This window comes from Oxyura jamaicensis, chromosome 9, assembly GCF_011077185.1.
Source record: "Oxyura jamaicensis isolate SHBP4307 breed ruddy duck chromosome 9, BPBGC_Ojam_1.0, whole genome shotgun sequence".
Classification (NCBI taxonomy): domain Eukaryota; kingdom Metazoa; phylum Chordata; class Aves; order Anseriformes; family Anatidae; genus Oxyura; species Oxyura jamaicensis.
This window is the reverse complement of record NC_048901.1, coordinates 3,845,750-3,858,525: the sequence shown is the minus strand read 5'-3', so window position 1 is coordinate 3,858,525 and position 12,776 is coordinate 3,845,750. Positions and strand designations below refer to the sequence as shown.

The window sequence follows — 12,776 nt, the reverse complement described above, 5'->3', positions numbered from 1 at the left end:
AGAAAAAATTTCTGCCAGTGGAGTGTTATCAAAGGTACACAAAAGCAACACTACAAGGCAGGCAGAGCAGAATGAGCTGTGCCGGGCACAGCAGCATCCTTTACCCCTCTTGCTGTGTGGCAATGCCACGTGAGCAGGACTCAACACAGAAGACAGACCAAAGTCCTTGTAATCCTTCTAGAAGGCTCTTGATATCATCTGTGACAAAGGAAAATGAGATTTATGGATAATCTTAGCTCCAAATGTCCACAAGGAAAACGTGACCGCAACCTGCACATCTCATGCACACAATAGGCCCCCTTGTCTTTTGCTCCTTTCTGGAATCATGTAGCTCAGGCAAAAGTAGAAACACAGGGATGGTGTCTGGTCTACTAGACCTTTATTTCTGTTCTTGCACTTGTAAAAGCCTTTTTTTTTTTTTTTTTTTTTTTTTTTTTTTTTTTTTCCCTGACTCACCCACCAGTGGGCTGTGTAGATCTGTGCTAATAAATGGAAAAACAAAAAATAGTTCTGTTGTGATTAGAAATTTTCTGTATGTCAACATGGAGCAACATGTCTGCACCTTGGCCGTTTGCCCTAGAGGCTTATACCAGTGGTTATCACAAGCCTTTCATTTCCAAAGCTGGCACGGGACCGGCCAGAAAATAAGCCAAACTGCCCAGAAACTAGCAGAATCTTACAACCTGTGAAGCAACACAACAGTAAGGGGATGTGGTGCTGCCTTCTCTTCTTCACCCCCCTCCTCTCCCTGAGTCAATAAACAACAAGAAGAAAAAGCACAGACTGTCAAACCTGAATGGAAGAGACGATTCAGTAGTTAAGCTCTGATCTCCACGTTCACTGAAAGTCCTCCGTTTTTGTTTTTTTTTTTTTTTGAGGAAAGTTTCCCTGTTCTTACATAACCTTCGACACTGCTGCAGCAGGCTAAGTGAGGGAACAAGATTAACAGATACGAGATATTTTTACTGCTTCACCCAAAGATTCACAGAATTTTCTGGGAATTTTAACACTTGTACAAACCAACGTGTGACTCTTCATGTTGCTATCAGTGCTATGAGAGAATCCTGCATAGCCTCCAAGTTGTACTGAACAATTTTACATAATTAGCATCCTTCTTCAAACTAATAAATTTGCTAAATTGTTTTTGATAGAAACCAAAGCACTATTATTAAGTATCTCTGCAAAATAATAAGGTTATCAAAGTGGAAGTCATTAAGCTGCCATTCCTACTGACTGTTGTGTGTTACCACCAACTTAGATGTGCCAAATGGTTTCTGAATTAACTTACAGAAAATGCATTTGCATGAATTAGCACAGTTTATGTGATCAAGGAAGAAGACCAATGAACCATAATGAATATGGTCAATATCTGCCCCCAAATCTGACATCTATTTATCTAAATGCAATATCTAGGTTTCATTTTACTGCATCTCTTCCTGTTCCCCTCCTTTTAATAAGCATTTATTAAAAATTATGCGACTGTAAGAAGTGTATGTATTACTTTTAAATGAACTCTGATTACAACACTGTTAACCACTGCTCCTCTAATATGATTTGCTTGCCTCACTACCATGAAGGATCCACTATCCAGCAAGTCTTCCAAACAGTCACTCTACCTTCAGCTCACAAGCAGTCCACCGCAGATGGGAAAATCAGTAGCATTTCCCCACACTAGTACAGCTCCATTGAAGCAGAAGCTGAAGGTGTGATGCCAGCCTCTCTACAGTCAGATGGAGCTTCAGCTGTAAAACACATGGCCCAGACCATGATAAAAATCCTTTTTCTTCTCTATAACAGCTGCAATAATGTCAGAACTCCTCAGATATGGAAAATACTTTTTATTTTTTCTCTAGTGGAGGGAAAACAGCAAAAAGCCCTGTAATGTAGAGTATCATGGGATACTAGAGTAAGCCTCGGATTCAACAATGCAAACCACAGGATGAAATTTCTTGGGCCATTTATAAAGGTCAGCATTTCAAAGTCTCCTGCCATGCATTTGGCACCAAAATCAAATGTGATCCCCTGCCACATCTGCTAATGGCACTGAAGCTCTGACACTCCCTGCTCAGTGCTGAAGCCTCGTGCAGAGATTTGCACTCCACCCAGAACAGTAACGCTCGTGTGGATCCATCAGCGATGCTCTGCTATCTTATGTCCAAGACCAGGATCCTTGGCTTTCATTGACCTTAAGAGTGTCAACAGCGCTCAGGCAGGCATCTGAGTCTGCGGTAAGAAGAACAAGACCACCTTGACACTGGATAGCAAGAACCCTGCCTCAGAGAGAGGTCCCCTACTGTAAGTCATAAAAACATGAAAGTTCCCAGTTTCCTCAGTTTTCTGTTTCCAGACAAATTCTCAAAATACATTACTGTATATTTTACTCTGTTGTTACTCATAATATTCATAGGTGTCTTCCTTTGAGCACCCACTTGGAGATACAGGTCTGAGTTTGGAAGGGGGCATGCTCCACACTTCACATGAACTCTCTGGGGGGAACTATATTTAGACATAAAACACATGAACATATCCCTAGCTACCAACCTGAAAATCCAAACCACAAAAAAGGTGCCCACACATATAGATCTTAAAAAACTCCTTATTGCAAAAACTCCATGCTTCCAAATGTAGAAGATAACAGAGGATTAAGCAAATTTACCAATAAGTCTGAGTGTAACCATTCCTGTGCAAGAGAAAAAAAAGTCTACACATTTGACCTACTTACATTATCAGATATTTGAGAGCAAATCAAGAATTTGTTATTAAGAAATGAGACATGCAATCTTTGGAGCCAAAGTGGTCACTGGTGAACAGTAAAAACCTAATAATTTCCAATATTTATTAAATAATCTATTGCTATTTACTCCAGAAATCATTGCACACAAAAAGTGAAAACAACCTGAGAAATTCTGGTGTCTGCTGCTATCCCTATTTGTTATTCTGTAAGGAAAAAAAATATAAACTAACACAAATTGAAAAGATTAGCTTTTTTACTTTGCTACTGGAATAATAGAGAAAATTGTTATAAGAAGAAGAAAAACACAATTCAGCTTCTGTTTATCCTTTTCTCTTTTTTCCCCTCTTACTGTCACTCTTTCCAGGATTTTTTATTTTCAACAAAAAAGAAGGAACGGTTACTCTATAGAGGAAAGAGAAACAGGAAAGGAAGGAGAAGAAATAACAACAAAAGTAAAGATCATACACATCTTTATCTGTTACCAGTCAAAATAAAAGTTTTTTTTTTTTTTTCTCTAGTACTTCATAATAGTCCCTATCATTAGCATCATTGTGTACATGTGCTTACGTCAAAAGAAGAATACACTTCACATCGTCAATTCCCAGAACCCAACAACAGATTTAACTGAAGAAAACATGGAAAGGCTTCTCTAAGCCCCATAACAGTTTATAAAGGATAATAAACAAATAAAAAAGAATAGCATACCTGCAAATATTTCTTTTCTGCAACAGGAGGCCCAAATAAATCATACCAATGAACAAAAGAGGACTAGAAAATCTTCACAAGGTGCAAGTAGTAAAACTGCATAAAATATTAAGCTATTGTATTAAAAGGCAAGCAGCTAAAAGTAGCCCAGAGAGCTTTCGGATATTTACAGGATAACTTAGTCTTCTTATGAAAGATGGTGGGGCATTACGATGTTGCAGTTATGATGCAGAACTAGTCAGAATTCCAGCTCATGTCCTGCATAGTCTTATCAGAGCTTGTTCGAAGTTTTACATTCTTTGTTTCTTAATTTTGCCTTGTGTTATAGCAGAAATTCTCTCACATCATCAACGTACATTAACATTTCCAAAATACATTCAAGTCCATGGAAAAATGAATAGAATACAGCTATGGATGAGCAGGAGACTACAATTAGCCAGATGCACAGCACATCCCTATAGCACGTCTAAGACATCTCACTGACGCATGAAAAGCATCTCATTAGCTTATGAGGCCATCAGCCTCCATGGAGTTACAGCAAGTTAAACGAACTGAGGATCTGTTCTTCAGATTTTGAAGAGGTTATCACAGAGCCTTTCTTTAGAAGTCCAGGCTTACTTGATTTTTAACCCATTTTTAACTAATTCCCTGAACACATCTCAGAAGCAACAAATACTAACAAAACAGAGCATAGAGTTGAACTAATTGCTTTCAATTCTTTTAGGTAAGCTAAGAACTTTACCTCAAATCACAGCAGAACCTTTAACATAAAGATACCATCAAAAGAAATCTGTTTCTGAATATTAACTGTCAGGATGCTTTGAGATATTAACCACAGAAAAAGGCTGTAGAGTTGAATGAAAGATATTGATACATCTAACGTGGAGAGTTCTAGAAACATTTACAGTTTCATACTACTTTTGATTGAATAAAGTGCTTCCTCTGATTACATTTTCATAAAGATAAAGAATAGGAATGAGAAACGAAGTTCACACAAGCCAAGATTTTTTTTTCCACAAAGGTTTCCCTAGGTAAACCATGCCAAAGAGTTACAACATCAAACTTTAACTGAAACATCTTTGCCCTTCTTCCATTCCCTGCATAAGCAGAAATAGTTGAAAGGCAGCAGTGGTTCAAAACACCATTTGGGGCTACAAATTACATTGTCACAATCACAAGCTGTACACAATACTAACACTATTCTAAGACAAAGATTTTGCAAGAGGCCTATGCACACGTTGCACCTTAATCTTCACCTGGAGGCAGTGACCTTTAGGACTAAAAATTTAACTATGAGCCAAACTGAGGCCTCTCAAGTACTAAGTAGGTGCCTACACCTTGTAGCAAAGTCTAAAAACTCAGCTCAAATTTCAGAACCTAATATCTTCTATCATCTATTACCTCATCCTGAAAGCACCTAACTTTCCTGCAAATGCTATTTTTTACTACTAATTGCTTTGATCCATGATCCAAGCCATGCAAGTTTTGACATGGCGATAGCTATGCTCTTTTCCTACGTATTAGACATACCAGCAGTCAGAAATCTGGCCTTTTCCAGTCTATCGCTACTTTCCACCTAGGAGTTTACCTAACGTGACTCATAGAGAAAACAGTTCTGCAAGCTGAAACGCTCATCTTCCCCCTTCCTCATCACACACATCAAGAGAAGTCTCTCCTCACAGGACCCTCAGATATCCCAGGGTAGGGTGCTCTCAGGCCATCCTACTAAACCTAGGTTGCTTCCAATGTTCAGTCTACCCCGCATGAGTTGTTAATTAGAAAATAAAGCTTGCTCTAAAGCATTTTAGCTGCAGCCCACTTGGTATAAGCAAAGGACTGCAATCACAGAGAGCTCAACTTGATTTCAGCAGCATGCAGATGATACTCCAAGGAAAAAATAGATAATAGCCTTCCAACAGCAAGTCATACTTCAATAAAATGACAATTTCTGGATAGAAAGTAAGATTTTGTCAAAACTTAAGGGAGGAAGAATTCAAAGACATTATCACTATAAGCTGGTAACATTTCGTTTCAGTTGTAAACTCCTGCACTTGTGCTACAAACCAAACTGATCAAATCTAACTGGAATATTAAAAAGTTTGTTGTTGTTGGTTTTTATTACTCATTTGGAATGAAACTAGATTTTGAAGACTCCAAATTTACAGTAGGTACAAAGCCACTGTCTTGACTTGCTCCTTGTTACAGGATTGGCACAGAGAGAAAGCAAACTATGGGCTTGAACAGGTTTCCAGTGAGATTCAATTTCTGTAAGTTTTTCTCCTTACACAAATACCTAATTTCCCTCTAATCTAAGTTATCAGGGGTAGCTGGTTACAAAAATCTAAGTGCACATTGATAGATTCAGTAAAGGTAGTGACAGCTGTACCTGCAAAGATCTACCTCTATCACTCACCACAACCTAGTTATAAGCTAAAGATGTGTTCTCATGCCATTACCTCAGAGAAAAGCCATATTGTAACCAGAAGCTGCTAAAATTTGTTAAATTATTAAGAGCTCAGTAATAGAAGTTGTGACAGACACACAGTCAAGCAAACTCGTCATTGTAACAGTGCTGTGTCCTCACATGCCATGTAAGATTGGCACATTTTCTCAACACAAAATTGGAAACACAAGCAAATCTGTAAGAGCTCTCATGATTCTCAGTGCAGGAGAAAAAAAAATAAAAATAAAAATAAAAAAATAAAAAAATAAACTCCATGCAACAGCTTGAACAGCACCACAAATTCTTATTGGTACGGGTGCTCAGACAAAGCCTGCGTTGTATTGTGTGTACATGGAGCAAGCAAGGGGTCATAATTAGAAGTTGCAGTACCAGCTAAGGAGGTGAAAGTGTTATGTATAGTGTGTTTCCTTATCAGCTGCAATCAGGAAAAATAAAAATAAAAAATTTCTCATGAAGTTTGTCCCCGTTGGGACAGAAGCACAACGTAACTCAGATGACAGGTATTTGCCACAAGAACTCCCACATTCGTCTTCACACGAACATCTTCCATGTAACTGAGTAAAGCGTAAACTGGGCGTTTTGCACAGTTTGGAAGCTGACCCTTGCTAGGAAATGCCCAGGGTAATAAATTCAGTATGCTTTGAAAACTTCTGATATATCTGTCATCAATTTGTGTTAGTCATTCTAACACAATAGCAAACAAATCACTTTTGACTTGAGACTTCTGTAATTCGTATGATGCAAAACTCAAAAGTAAAATTAAATTACTAAAAGTTACAAAAGAAACTGAGAGGAAATTGAAGTTTAAAAAAGAGAGTAAGAACAGTATCTTTCCACAAAATATTTAATTAAGTGTCTTTGTGCTGTCCGTTCTCTGGTATTGTGGTCTGTGTGTCAGCATTGATTAGGATTCCCATTTTTCTATGTTTAAATTCAGAATTCATTCATTTGGGGTGAGATTTACTCCAAGAACACCCAGAGACCCTGTGCAGAAAAGCTACTTGAGGCAGCAACCTTATCATCACAGCCAAGTTCTCTGTACATCGCTTGTTTGGTCAGCTTGCAAGATATGAACAAGATGCAGACTGGCTCTGGACAAGCGGCACTGATGTTCTGATGCTGGTTTCAGCTCTTGCATTGATTTCTGGCTTCAGTAAACAGGCAAAGGGCAGCAAAGCTGCCCTAAGCTCATTTCATGGCACATGGATTTAATTTCCCCATCCTCTTCTTTACACTATTTCAAGAGGAGCACTGTCTCATTGTATTATTTTCTTCCTACCATTAATATTGTCCTGGTTTAATTGCATAGAAACATCTTCACTGGTTTGATGGTACAAGTGCCACTTCATAAATACAGACTTCCCTGCGCATTCAGATATTTCACCCTTAATGCGTGCTTGGTTTGATTGTTTCTTCTTTAAATAATTAAAAATTACCTGAAAAAAACAGTAAGTTGATTTGTTCTTCTAAGGCTAATGAATTTAATGCCAATGAGTAAAATGATTGTTGCATTGAAACCTCAGCCCAAAGGCACTTTACCTCTTCATACTGGCAGAGCGTATTTGCCATATACTGTAAATGTTTATACATTTATACTGGAGGAAAGGACTTTCACGTGACAGGAACCTCAAGCTCTCTTACAAATTGCTAGGCCTAATATCCTTCAATAGCCAAAACGAGCAAGTGAATGGGTAAAACAATTAGAAGATATATCAGAATGAAGCCTCAGCTCATGCAAGTCAGGATATGGATTTATAGCATGGAGGATCTAAGTTTGTTCCCTCCCATCTTTTGTTCTCTTACATTTTCCCCGCGGGCCTGGTTATTGTCATTTCAACATCACTCAAATATAATTCATCTTTATTCAAACATAGTATTTTAATGCAGCTCTGTTTTTTCACTTCCTTGGAGAGTATTACTGAAGAGAAAAACAACAACAACAACAAACAAACAAACAAACAACAACAACAAAAAACTATAGGGTATACAAACTTGATTTATATGTGAGTAATCTAGTAATTGCTGAATAATATTGGGACAGAACAATAATGTAGCCTAAGCAGCCTAGGCCCACTTTTCACTTAAAAATACAATTTGCTCACTAAAAATTAAGTTATGAAAATCCCATTTGAGCATAGGAATCTGTGCTCAACTGTAACTATTTATCTTCCACAGAACGCATGTATATACCTACAGGAATCTTGCAATTCCTCACCATGTCTGGGTTGTAGCAGTTAAGAAGCAGAGGGGAAAAAAAGTAAAAAGAACACAAAGAAGACTAATTAAACATGGCATGAAAAGAGATCTACCAACTATATTCAAACCAACAGTGCAAGAACATAGCTCATAAGTGATACACTGCAATATGCCCACAGAACACGTTTGTTGAATAAAGAACAAACTAAGCCTGCTTACAGGTGAGTTAGAAACAGACCCAAATCCATGGTACTGCTCACCGATGTATACTCCATTTTACCCCAGAGGAACCACAGCAGGAAGCCGAGCACTTCCCTATTGCCTAGCCCTGTGGAGTCAAATTTGCATCTGAGCTTTACCTCTGAAGCTAGCAGACTTACACCTCAAGAAGGCAACTTTATAGTCAAAACATCTCCTTGTATGCACTCTTCTGTTTCCACTTTCTGTAGAAGTTGCCCAGACCATCAGCTTTCAGGTCTTTAAAGGTAGCTGAAAAATTCCACTTTGATAACCGTCTGAAGACCTTATTTGCAGCAGCACTGTGCATCACAGGTTCATGGCTCTTATCTATCTATTTCCTAGCATCACACTGCCCTCCCAGCTGACTAGGATAAAACTTCAGACTTCTTAACCTTATTTGAGATCAAGTATATCATGAGCAGCTTGATTTAGGAAATGTTATTGCATAATACTGAGACTCATTTTTCATTGTCTGTGAACAGCAAGAACAGTTTTTATTGTATTGGATACCCGAACCTTGCTGGCCATCAATGTGGGGTTTTTTTGCTCATTTCTTCTTCAAAGTCCATACTCAGCTTGGAACTCTTGGGCTTAGTACACACTAATGCTCAAAAAAGAATACAGAGGAAATTCAATGGAAAAAATAGCTTTTGAGACTTATTTTTCAGGTACATCTATTCAGATGCATTGATCGAGAATAAAACTACTTTGAAAAAGGGGAAAGAATGAGAAATAGAAGTCATTTGCAGAATTCTAATTCATCTATGAGGGTGATCCTATTAATCAGCTTTCATGTTGTTCCTGTTGACCTTTATCTGACAGTCACACTATTACTACCCTACTGCTCCTTTTAAATCTTCCTTCCTGCATCACTGAATAGGAAGAAAATAAGTTGGTTTAGAACAGGCCATGACCCCAAGTACATGAGAGACAAGTGCTGACTAATGTTGATTAATTTCCTCTGAGTCATGTTAATGTTGCTCTCCAGTCTGTCACTTCAGCTTGCAATGATGTGCACCGACTGCAAACCCAATCTGATAAAAATACTGAAGTGTGAAGTGAGGGCTTCTGTAATAACAGCCCGACTTACAGAAAACACATCTTTCCAGGCTGAATCTTCTGTTAAGTATTCTTCACCTTCGTCAGCACTTCAAGGGCATTTTCTGGTAGTTGTGTCAACAAGGCTACAGATTATTTCTATGAATACAAACTTGAGAAAGTTCTGGAAACAAAAAATCTGTCTAAGGAGGAGTTTATACACCATAAACAGTTTTAAATTAGTTATGTCTCACTGAAACATTTTGATTCTGCTTGCCTCATTTGCATGACTTTCTATACATGGATGAAGCTCCATGAAGAGAGTTTACGGCACAGGTGAGCTCAGAACAAATAAAAGCTAGTACTTTTTAAAATATTTCTGACTCCATAAAGTGTTTGGAACTGCATTAATTACATTATTTCAGTCTTCAGAATAAGGCACCTACCAACTCTAAACTGCAAGAATTGATGTGCCACAATGTAAGGTGACAAAAAATCTCATGCACCAACATAGCTGCTCCTTGCAAGGTCTGCCTCACAGCAGACCCAGGCCAGCAGCTGAGGACGGACAGAGGCACGTGCACTCAGAGCCCATGCACTGAAAATGGATCATAGGAGACAAAGGAAATTCAAGTTCCCTGAGCTGGACTGAAGCACTTCTAAGCAAGCAAAATGGAAAGTATCTGAAGAATATCTGAAGGAATGACTTTCTCTGTTACTAAGAGATTTTGATGACCCCAGGATTACTGAACGCATATGCCTCATAATCCCATCAATGCCATTAGACAGAAAAAACAAACATGCAAATCCCAAAGGTATCCACTACACGTTATCATTTACAAACTTTAATGTTGTTGTTAAGGACCTGCATCTATGTTTAGGCACCATAGTAAAGGATCTGCAAAGTAAATTCATCTGCCAATCCCGTTACATTCACCGTGACCTGATGGTGCTGCTTACCTCTGAAAACCAGATTACTTGGTCAGGCTTGTACCTTTGGAGTTAGCTGTACAAATTTGATGAACCTGATGTAGTTCATCAGGTTCAGTCTTATTCCCACCAAGTTCCATGATAAATGGCTCAGAATCAATTACCTCTGTGATCCCAAACAACTGATGATACATAAGATCTTTCGAATCCTGCAATTTGATACAGAATACCCTTACAAAAACAAGGAACACTACCTCATATTGCAGAACGTGGCTATGTACCTCAGTTGCTCCTCGATATTGATATTTCGATATTTCTTAAACCTCAAAAGCCTTGAATCTGCTTCAGAAACACACACAAACCAATCATATGTTCACACAGGAATATGTAAGTGCAAAATTGCCTTAAGTTGGAACTGTTTCTCAAAAAGCTATCACTTTTACGCCTCATTCTGCATTCAATGCAAAATAATTGTACAGTTTAAAATGAGGAAGACACTGAAAATTGAATATCTTGATCCCAACATCTTCCAGTCTGTATGAGAAATCTGTATCTTTATACAAAACAGTTCCAGCTTTAGAATTTATAAGATTTTCCCCTCAACACCTGAAAGTGAAATTTCCTTATTTCTTTTCTAGATCCACCTCTCCACAATCCCAAGAATGATGTTCAAAAATTTGTGTTCATCAGCATGCACGTTTGTATCTATTTCTGAATATAAACATGTATACACATGTATACACATATATGACCATGAACACATCCGAACCATCAGATAATAGCACTAGAATGAGCATAATTCTGACTACCTGTAAGAATGCAGGGAAGCCCTTCTGGTAGTGGCCATGGTACGATGTATTTACATGCAACATCTTCCCAAAAACCAAAGTGGTGCTGTACCCGTGGCAACTTAATGACATAGCAGTCAGATCCAAAGAAATTAGAGCTATTTTAGAAGTCATGAAAAACAAGCATAACTCAAGCTAAAAAAAGCTACCTTGAAGAAAAGAGTCACATAAAAATAAGTGCTATAAAAGGTCTTTTCATTAAGAAACAAACAAACAAAAAAAAAACTTTTGACCAGAAGTCCAGAAGTAGTGTGTCTTTACTGCTCTGCCCTTAGCGGTCTGTGCTCTGCTCGGGAGCTTTTGTAGCTGGCTCAGAGTTCTTGGGTCTCACTCAGAGCTGGAGACAGCCCCATTCCTGGCACAGGGAGGGGAAAAGAGACTGCTCCCATGTCCTGTGGCTGGCAGCCTGGGTGTCCTGCCCATTAGCATGTGGCCAAGGGGGCCTGTGAACCCGCTGCTTTGAATCTTCCCCTGAGTTTATTTAAGATTATGATGGAGGAGACCCCAGAATCTCTAGCACATGATTCTTTCACCCCTTGGAAGGAAACATGATTGAATATTCTCTGCCTGTGAGGAAGTTCACCACAGAAGGAACTACCAAATTTTATCATGGGACTCCCATTTTGAATTATCAATGATTAAGTTTCACCTTTAAGAGGAAATACTCAACCTCATTGAAAAAATCACCAGAGGAAAGTGGTTGCAACTGTTAAATACCTGCTATTGCTAAAATATTAATACAAGTTAGGAGATGTCTGCAGAGACAGTAGCTCTCTGGGTTACTGTTCAGGCTGAGCCACTTCACCGATGGAGCTGGGTGTACAGTCCTGACAGAGACACCACCCCACCACCACCATGCCAGCACGCAGCAATTCCCCTCGGTGGTGGGAGCCTGCTGGCACCGTACAGCCACCACGCACGCCAAGGGGTTCACAGCTTTAGCCGTGAATGTGAAATTCCTGCCCTGAAAAATCAAAATGTAATTACAATATGCAAGTCCAATAAATGGCACAAGAGGAACTAATTCTCTTTGTGAAACAACTGTTTACTTTTAGACTATAGCAAAATTCCTAGTGGTGGCAGGTACAAGATGACAGACACGGGGCGAAAGCTCACTCAGACTTCCTGGCTCAAGTAATGAGGCTGTGCAAGCTGAATAATACAACCTGGTTTAGGTACACACCAGCTAGGTGCAACCAACACTGAGCTGACGCTAACGTGTCTAAGTCTCTGTGAAGTTCCTGGTGTCGTTGATTCACCCACCTGTTCTCTTCTCCACGTCCTTGTTCCTTTGACTTGGGCAGTGGTATTCATACTGCTTGGGCCAGCAGACAGGCTATAGCGTTGCACGCTGTTGGGTGCACCTTGCCACATCCACATAGCTAGCTATAGGGCATAGTGTCCTACCTGGTGGCAACCAAAAAGCTCCCATCAGCTAAACTGAAGCTGTATCTAACCCTCCATCTTCAAGGAAGAAGCTGTGCAGCCACCATCAGCTGGTGAGTTTCTCACCATACGTCAACACCTGCTTTTGATATTGCTGGTAACTCAACCCGTTTATTTTTATTTTTATTTCAAAGACTTCTTAATGCAGTCCTCCAGCATTTTCTGTTTACTATAA

The 12,776-nt window shown here is 39.1% G+C and overlaps 1 long non-coding RNA gene across 6 annotated transcripts in view; it reads right to left on the bottom strand.

Moving 5' to 3' along the window:
* Positions 1-12,776, bottom strand: part of LOC118171654 — a 173,333-nt gene that overhangs the window by 71,131 nt on the left and 89,426 nt on the right. The window contains exon 5 of one of the 6 annotated variants that reach the window (XR_004753304.1): positions 9,908-9,975. The exons of the other annotated variants lie outside the window; for them this stretch is intronic. This is a non-coding gene — a long non-coding RNA (uncharacterized LOC118171654). Of the gene's footprint in view, positions 1-9,907; positions 9,976-12,776 lie in introns of those variants that run through there. 6 annotated transcript variants of the gene reach the window in all.